At 32.1% G+C, this 10,012-nt stretch overlaps 1 pseudogene; it reads left to right on the forward strand.

Annotated features, from left to right (window-relative positions):
* Positions 1-785: 785 nt before the first annotated feature.
* LOC134257388 (uncharacterized) lies at positions 786-9,770 on the forward strand (annotated as a pseudogene).
* Positions 9,771-10,012: the final 242 nt, after the last annotated feature.

The following is a 10,012-nucleotide window of genomic DNA, read 5'->3' on the forward strand; positions in this document are numbered from 1 at the left end:
ATAGAACAAGAACAAATTTAAATTATCATTTACAAAAGATGTTTTATCTTAACTTTGCCATCTAGGCCTATTTCCAAAACAGGAAAATAAGTTGTGTTTCTGTATGTGTGTTGATGGGAGAGGGGTGGGGGTTCTATGAAATTGATTGGGTATATGGCAGCTTTCAAGGTGTTTCTGCCTAGTCAAATATAAAAAAGTTTGTAGATTTCGTAAAAATCAGCAAAAACGCTTTACACTAATTTGAATAATATTATTTTGTTGTGGATCTATATGAGAAAATAGATTTAAAAAGTTCCAATTATGGGCCAAAATTTTATATTTTTATCCCCCCCCCTTTATCAAACCTAATTTACATCATTAATTAAATTCTGTTGTTTAATTTCAGACTGGTAATGGATTAAGAATATGTAATACTTATAGGATCGAGGCCAGTGGGTCACAAGGTCACCTGAAAATATAATATACTCAATTTGATGAATACATGTGTTATGTAAATTATTGAATTATATTGACTTTTTCCTTGGAAAAGCCCAATTTGAAGGAGCTAGAGTGCATTTAGAGGCAAACACCTTAGTGCGGGTATTACTGTCTCATGACAGCATCTAGTTTTGTATGTTGTTGGTGTTCAATTATGCAATAATACTTTAACATTCAGTCGTGTAATTTGCCAGGAGAAATAAAGGCGAAGAAAGTGCATTTTTTACTACTACATGAACGTAATCTACAAATAAATAACCAAAACAAAAGCAGTGTGTGAAATAAAAAAAAAGAGAAAAAAAGAGACAATGTCTTTAGCTGCCTCCTTTACTAAAGTCAGGGAGTTCAAAGTACAAGGAATCCATAACGTCTACCATGTATCGTTAGGTCAATCAGACACACTCTGGATCAGTGACAGAGACGGTGACTTTATCCAAACAGATCTAAAGGGGAATAAATTAAAGAAGATAAAAACCTGGGGAGAGGATGAAGGTTACCACACAGTCACACAGGACGGGGATCTGATGTTTACGGACAAAGACAGAAAAGCCATCTATACGAAAGTACAGGACGATAAGATCACCGAATTTTTTAATACTGGAGACTGGGAACCTTATAGTATATATTGCTCCCATCTCAACGGGGACTTACTGGTTGGGATGGTGAGTGATGGTTACGAAGAGGCTAAAGTCAGCAGGTACAACAAGACAGGACAAGAATTACAGAACATACAGAGGGATAACAAAGGACAGGATATATATCAACTTCCACTCTATATCACAGAAAACATCAATGGAGATATCTGTGCATCAGACTTTAATAAACAGGCAGTAGTGGTGGTGAATAAATCCGGACAATACAGATTTATTTCCAAAGATCAAGGGACATTGTTCTGTCCCTATGGAATCTGCACTGATGTCCTCGGTCACATCCTGGTGTGTGATGAGATCAGTAACTCTGTTCACCTCCTTGATTAGAATGGTCAGTTTTTGTCTTTTGTATTTACAGAAAAACAATGGGTGAAGTATCCCCTTACTTTGTGTGTAAATAACGAGAACAATATCTATGTGGGGCAACGATACTCCGACACTGACAGTGTACAAGTATCTGGAATGATTCTAAAGTATCCTTCTTGAAGACATTATTTAAACAAGTATCTCAAATACTCTGATGACTAAAAGAGAAGTAAATGAAGATTGTTTACAATTACAATATTTTTCCTTAAGGTAATTGTGTAATTAAGTAATAATTTATTGATATACCATCTTCGAAATGTTAAGGTACTAGTATATAATTGTTGATTTATAAATATTTCTTACTCTTAACATTCACCTACCAGGAAACACAATTGAACAATTGTATTTAAAGCTAAAGCTTTAGTCTTATTATAATCATAGAAGCAATAAACTGCCCATGAGGAAAGCAGATAATACAATAAATTAGTGTTGGCAAATCGGACGATTTTTAGTAACCGGTTACTCGCTCAATCTTCCGATCGAGTACCCGGTTACTCGGATGATTTATTAATATGTATCTTTTATCTCATATATTACTCATCGGTTCTAATAAAACACAAAGGAATTGTGAAATAACTTTATTTAAATATAATTATAATCAAAAAAATTAATAAATCAGAAGAAAAATATTTTACAATGGCGTTCATCAGTTTTACTTTTCAACCCCCGATATATGTCACGATCAAGAAGAATAGTTATTTAGAAATTTGAAGTCACGATAAATCCAATTTACATTAATTACATTTTACAGGTATGGAATCAGATGTTCTTTTAAAATGCTTCCAAGCTATACATGTACATGTCTTTGGCGGCATCTTGTTAAATTATTTAATGAGGTAATTATAACTTGGGTCTTCAAAACTTGTATTACCTTCTGGCAATCAAAGCTATCAATTAATTGTGAAAACCAATCAATCATATTAGTGAAACCATAGATCATTAAGTCTAACGGTAAAGAAAAAATAGAGAAATGTTTATTTGTATGCTTATAAACAAATAAACATTTTATTTGTTAGTTATTTACCATATACATTTGTAAGATGCATTTTATCCGAGTAACCGATTAGCAATTTTACTAACCGATACTCGCATCGTTCGACGGTTAACCGGTTAACCGGGTACTCGTTGCCAACACTACAATAAATACATTTATCTTTTAATTTTTTTGTAATCTATACCCTATCTTTACACTGTATTTAGATGATTGGAGCTAAGAACCACAAATTTAACAGATATGTAATCGGTCACTGGTCACTATTATGTATGACTATATTCCTGTTATACATAATAGTGACCAGTTACTATATTCCTGTTAACACCAAGTCTTTATACAAATTCTTTAAAGGAAGATTCCCAAGGTACATTAGATTTGAAGTTACCCAACACTCGTTCTAGTCCTCAGACCCTTTGAAAATCTCACAAGTAAGAGCTGTACACAACTTGTAAATAGACATGGGATGGATAACACGTGTTCGTATTGGTTACTCATATATCTTTCATTTCCCTTGTTTCCAATCTATTGCAGTTAAGGGCAGATGATACAAACACTTTTTTCTTTGGAGGAGACTTAATATCATGTCACAAGTTTAGGAAAGTGGATAATTCTTAGAATTTTTTTCTCCTATGAACTGGAAAATGAAATAGAGTAATATTTCAACAAAATTACAAATATGGACAAAACACACTCAGTATAGATTTACAGATAAAACAAATTTTAGAATATGTTACATTGGTACTAAAAGTGTAATATAAAATTAAGAAACGTATACCAAGCGATGTGTATTTTATCAGGAAAAGCAAAATGGTAAAAATCAGCGTATATGATATTGCTGTTTTCTTGTCATTTTTCTTTTCCTTATAAAATTCACCTGGCTTGGTATATTTCTCTAAAGTTTATATTACTCTTTTAGCACCAAAATAAGTTTGTATTTTCAGATTATCTCAGCGTCCTTCAAGTAGGCCAAGCAAGAGGCAGTCACAATAAAAATATTTTGCCATATTCTTCTAAAAAGAATAGCTAACTTAAAGCTTAAATTTGTGTAAATTTATGACACTCTTTAAAATTTATTGTATGAGTACTCTTAGAATGCGTTGCCAAAGATCTCATGTCTGTTGGTTAGATCAATAAATTTAATTACTAAACTTATAAAATTATTTACAAAAAGTGCTCTTTTTATTCAATGCAAAATATTTATTTCTAAAAATGCCACCAATAAGACTTTAAAATCAAATAGTCATCTGCCTTCATAGTAAACGATAAGGTATTTTATCAAGTTGTTGACCAATAATTAAGGTAGGATTCTTCTCTGGTTTCTGACTAGATAAAACATTCAAAGTATATTTGCTTATATGTCTTATATATTTAGGAGCAAGGGATTTAAAAGATCATATTTTTCTTTCCTCATCACAATTGTACAACTTTAAATAGAAATGGTAAACTGCGTTTGAAAACTAGCAGGGACTATATTTTTGGCGGAATGGTGGCGTATGAATATGTCTTCTTTTCTGCCTCTCAAAATTACAATAGAACAATGAATTTAGTTATAATTTGTACACAATCGAAGACTTGGAGAAATTTTCAAATGTAAGTTAAATTAATAATGAGGGACTAAACTTTCAAAATATATCAAATAAATATGATTTTCCAAACAAACTAGAACTTTGTTAGCTTTTAAACGCTTCCTATCAAAGTGCAGATTTGAGCCAAAAATCCATAAAAAGTATTTTTTCTTTCTTAGTAAACGATCAAAACTTTTTGTTTTTGTATCATTTTGTACATTTATAAGACTACTTTACTAAATGTGAAAATAAGAAAAAGTTAAATATAGGGAGCATATGTAATTAACTTATATATCCTAAAAAATAAAGAAAAACAGAGAAAATTCGGATTAGCCAATATCCAGTTAAGTTAAATTATTTATGTAAATTTGGTAATATCATGCTATAGACCCGATATAGTAATATGTTTTTATGCAAAAAGAACAATCTTTAAACTTTTGAAATAGAAGTAGGTATCACATGATTGGCAACAGTATTTTTTTATTCTTAATGTCAAGGAAAAAGATAATGACCTTGACTTGACCTTGCCTCTAATATAAAACGGTCAAATTTAATTTCACTGATACTATCACTTACTGATATTGTCTTCTTGATTCTGTGAAAATTTCATTAATTTTTAAATACTAGAAATATGAGAAGAATCCTACCTTAAATAAACAGTTTAAAAAGCTAATCGTTCATAGTCCAATGAGGTAAATAATCCAGTACAACGTTAGCATTATCAGTTTGTAGTTTGAAGGGGGGAGGATACATATCTTCTTTATTACTTTTTAGATTTTTTCCTGACTGAATACTGGCAATCTAAAGTAAGTACTGTATCTACAAAATATATTATAATGTCATCCTTGTCAAAAGCATAATATAAATTATGTGTATATTATATTCTTCTGGAAGAAAGTATGCTATCCATCCGAGGTCTATCACAACAGAAAAATTTGATACAATCATTAATTTTGAATATAACAGTGAACTAGGAGCTGGTCTAGGAGGAATAATCCTTTTATAGGCATGGTAAGAAAATATGGACAAAATTCTGGAAAATTCACAGTATTTTAACCAAAACGGATTAAAAATGCTGGTTAAAATGCCCTTAATTTCAGCCCAAGTATCTGAAATGCGTTTTGTTTGCAAATGGTTCAGTTTTCAGTGCAATTTTCACAGAAAATGAAATTGAGTTGAAATAGAATTTATTAATTCCATTTAACCAGATCAAGGCTGATTTATGCAAACTTCATCCAATTTACTACAAAACTGCTTTTATTTAAACGGCATCTGTATATTTGCGGATACCTTAGATTTGAAAGTGGTCCCGTTCAAATTTCCGGGATTTAAGGCTTTAACTTGTTCTTTTTCAATCACATTGTCTGTAATTTTAGCAAATATGTAGAAAAAAATAAATAGACATAAATATCAAAATCATATGCTTGCACATTAATCATTGATGAATTTAGCGACATATTGTAATGTAAAGCTTAAAATGGGTAACCAAAATGGTTCCAAATGACGCACTTAAGTACACCCATTCTTTCTCATTGTTTAGAGCACCATTGTTTACTTTGTTTGACTTTTGACTTCAGCAAGGATTATCCTCAGTTTTCCAGGGTCCCTTTTTATGCGCCCGAATCGATAGACCCGGGGCGTATATTGATTTTTAGATGTGTGACTTATATTGTAAAACACCCTGTAAACAGACCTGCAGCCATAATACAACATTTGTACAATACGACAGACAGAATAATATATAAAGCCATTTTTTAAGGATTCGTGGAAGGATTGATTTCAAGACTCATGAATCAGACAAACAGAACATACATTTACATGCTGATTAATCATGTTAATTCATTTTTTAAAATTTGGCTTGTATTTTTTTTAGATGTCTCTTCCTCCGCTTGAGATAAAAACACCTCCCCCGCTTGAGATAAAAATACCAGGCACTGCTCAACACTTTCTAGAGTGTGGTTTTGAAGATTGTGAGAGAAATTGTGAATTTTACTGCAATTCCTGCCATCAACAGATGTGTAAATCATGCAGAGACCAACATTTAAAGATTCCAGAAAACAAAAACCATGAAGTGGTCCTTTATCAGCAACGTAAACGACAACCTCTTGTGAAGAAATGTAAGATACACCCCACCAAAGAAATGGATATTCTATGTGAAGAGTGCAACATTCCTATATGTTCAAAGTGCTCAACAATGCAGGAGCACAGCACTCTAAAAAAAGTTTTACTTGTTGTTTTTAAAATAAGATACTAGATTAAGAAAAACTAGTAATTATTAGTAATCCATTTAGTCAGAATAGCAAGTAAATGACTATCATGGTTAGTAATTGTAAACATAATTAGTAATAAGGATGAATTCATTTACTTATAAAATGATTTACTAAGTATCAATAGAATTACTTAAATTATAGGAATTGTATTACTTAAAGTTAGTAAATGAACTACTCATTTTTGTTAAATTATTATTACTTAATTTAGAGATAATATGCTTTCTATTTACTAAATTTTATGAATTATTACTAAGTAAATGTAATTCTGAAATTAATTAAAATCTAGAATATTATTACTCAAAAGAATACTAAGTAAATGAAATACTTATCATATTTACTAAAATCGACATTATTTACTAGAAACACTGCAAGGTACCGACCCTCTGACATGTGAGTACTACTCACAGATTTCTTTATCAGAGTTCCCTAACTGGGCCCTCTGAATAGTTTAATAGAAGAAATCTACTCATGATGGAAACAATTATACTTTCTATTTCTTTTGCCAATTTCTTTGTAATTGTTTTATTATATATAACAATAAAACATTTGATTCCAACTTCGAAAGCCTTAAAAATTGAATAAGTTGTATCTTTTTAAGGACCATTTTAAAAATGGTTAAACATTTCAAGTACTTAATGTCGCATTTTTATTAGTGTGACTTTTTTTTCACATGAAGGAATATTTAGAAGAAAGATAACTCCTCCTCACAGACAATTAGTGATTAGACTACCATATTTAAGTAATTACTGATCTGAATTCTAGATTTAGTAAATAAATTTTTGTTTTAAGTAAATCAATTAAATACAATTCAAACGAGATGTGTTTGTGAAACACCTATGCCCCTGTATGGCAACATTTCAAAGGTTAAACTTTTCTTAAATGCAAATTTAAATTATTGGGATTTCTTGATATCTCCACGGTAAAAAGGTCAAGGTTATTGGTATCTAATGAAAGGTCTTGCCAAAAAAAATACATATGTGAAATATGGAAACACTTGCCTTAACCCTTCAGAAGTTATGGTCAAGGTTACCAATTTTGAAATGTAGGTCAAACGCCAAGGTCAAAGACAAAGGGACAGATTTGGTGGTACCCAAAGAATGGTCTTGTCACAAGGATGAACTATGTAAAGTATGAATGCACTAACCCTAATCCTTTTAAAGTTAGAGTCAAGGTTTGCTTTTTAAAAGTGGGTCAAACTCCAAGGTCAAGGTCAAAGGGTCAAAGTTCTTGGTATCCTATGAATGGTCTTCTCAAAATGATTACATATATGTAAGTATGAAAGCACTATTCCTTACCGTTCAAACGTTATGGCCAAGGTTAAAGTTTTTTTCACAAGGATGGAAATCCCCATGGTCAAGGTCAAAATTTCATAGTTGTTGGTATTCAATGAAAGTTCTTTCAACAAAAAATATATATGTGAAGTATACATGTCCTGGTATTTACTGTTCAAAAGATTTGGATAAAGAATAAGTTTGGATTTTTTGTGTATGTGAGTCAAACTTCAAGGTCAAGGTCAAATTTGGTGATACTCAAAGAAAGGTCTTGTCACAAGGAATACACGTGTGAAATATGAAAGTCATAGCTCCGCTAAATCAAAAGTTATGGGCAAGGTAAAAGTTTCTGTGGATAAACAGACAAACAGGGAGACAGATAGACAGACAGCTAGACAGACAGACGGACACGACAAAAACTATATACGCCCGAAACTTTGTTTAAGGGGGCATTAAAATATTAATTATATAGTAAATAGTGGTAAAATGTTAGTAAAGACCAAGTAATGTTATTACTTATATACACAAATTTAAGTAAATATAAATTACTAAGTAAAACTTTTTAGTGTGTAAGTGAAACAATTCTTTAAAATACAAAAATCAAGTAAAACATTTGAATCTAGTAAATGACATATATTTCAGTAATTGATTTAAAATTTTAAGTAAATGCTTAGTAATTATCTATTACTTATCTTTGTTATTTCAAGTAAAAAATGACTACTAAGTAAAACTTTTTTAAGAGTGAGGGGTCATCAATTTATTGATTTAGAAACTATCTACACAGAGAAATTTACTCTTTGTCAAAAGGAACTCTCTAAAATCCATAATTACTTTTTTCCTACATCACAGGATTTACACAGAGAAATTCAGAAAGATGTAGCAGAAGTTAAACAGATCATGGACAGCATACGGACATCCATGAAAGCTGAAGCCGAGTCTCTCAAAAACATGGTGGACACAGTGCTCTCAGAAAATATGGAAGAATTACACCGAAAAGAGAAGTCATTACTGAAGAAATTAAGGAGGCAAAAGAAGACATTTGATGATTATATTGCCTATCTCAGTGACCTTGTTAAAGAGTTCCAGAGTTACCTGTCCTCTACTGAGCTCACTAACTTCACAACTAAACTTCCAGACAACTTACAAATAAAATCCATACCAGAAACCACCAAACCTGTCACACCAGAATTTTCTTCTGCTCAATACAACAAAAATGATGTTGTTAAATTATTAGGGAAAATAATAAAATCAGATAGAAAGGCAGAAGTAAGAAGAGTAAAGCCAATGGAAATTGCTTCTTTTTCCACATCAATGAAATCTACAAGTGAACAGACAGAACAAGATAAACATGTGAAATCTGACAAGAAACAAACAATGTCTCTATCTGCCTCTGTCACCAAGGTCAGGGAGTTCTATGTACCAGGTGTAATAATGCATTCCATGTTTCAAAAGATCAATCAGACAGACTCTTGATCAGTGACATTGAGGGTAATCTTGTCCAAACAGATCTACAGGGGAATGTGATACAGAAGATAGAAACCAGTGGTAGGCGTGGTTACCACACGGTGACACAGGACAGGGATCTGACCTTCACAGACAAAGACAAGAAAGCCATCAATAGGATAACACAGGATAATAATATCACTGAATTCATTAAAACTGGAGACTGGACACCAGTCAGCATACACTCATCCCACATCAACGGGGACTTACTGGTGGGGATGTGGACAAGTGGAAAGGCTAAAGTCACCCGGTACAACAAGACAGGAAAAGAACTACAGAACATACAGAGGGATAACAAAGGAGAGGAACTGTATAGTTATCCATACTACATTAATAAAAACCTCAATGGAGATATCTGTACATCGGACTTTAGTAAGGGAGTAGTGGTAGTAAATAAATCAGGACACCACAGGTTCTCCTACACAGGTCAGAAGTCAAAGTTCGAACCCTATGGAATCTGTACTGATGTCCTCGGTCACATCCTAGTGTGTGATGGACATTATAACAGTAACACTGTTCACCTCCTTAATCAGGATGGTCAGATCTTGTCTCTATTACTCACACCACAACAAGGGGTAGATCGTCCCCGTGCTGTGTGTGTGGATGATGAAAACAATCTCTATGTGGGACAAAAAGACACCAATACACTGACAGTGTACAAGTATCTACAGTGATTATTATTTCGTTAGAAATATAAACACTGGAATGATATACACATATACAGTTATGACTCGAAAATGAAGTTCTAGTGATTTTATATACAGAAATTACTGTAGAATTTAAAGTCATATATGGCTTATTTTTGATAAGTTCAGACTAACTACACTGCACCCTAATTTCAGGGTACTTGCGTGTAGTTAGGCTGACCCACCATTTGACATAAAAAAAAGAATAAATTGTAATCTGCACTGTATGA

Source organism: Saccostrea cucullata, unplaced genomic scaffold (genome assembly GCF_032062105.1).
Source record: "Saccostrea cucullata isolate Sc308-1 unplaced genomic scaffold, CSIRO_AGI_Scuc_v1 ctg16207, whole genome shotgun sequence".
NCBI classification, from domain to species: Eukaryota; Metazoa; Mollusca; class Bivalvia; order Ostreida; family Ostreidae; genus Saccostrea; species Saccostrea cuccullata.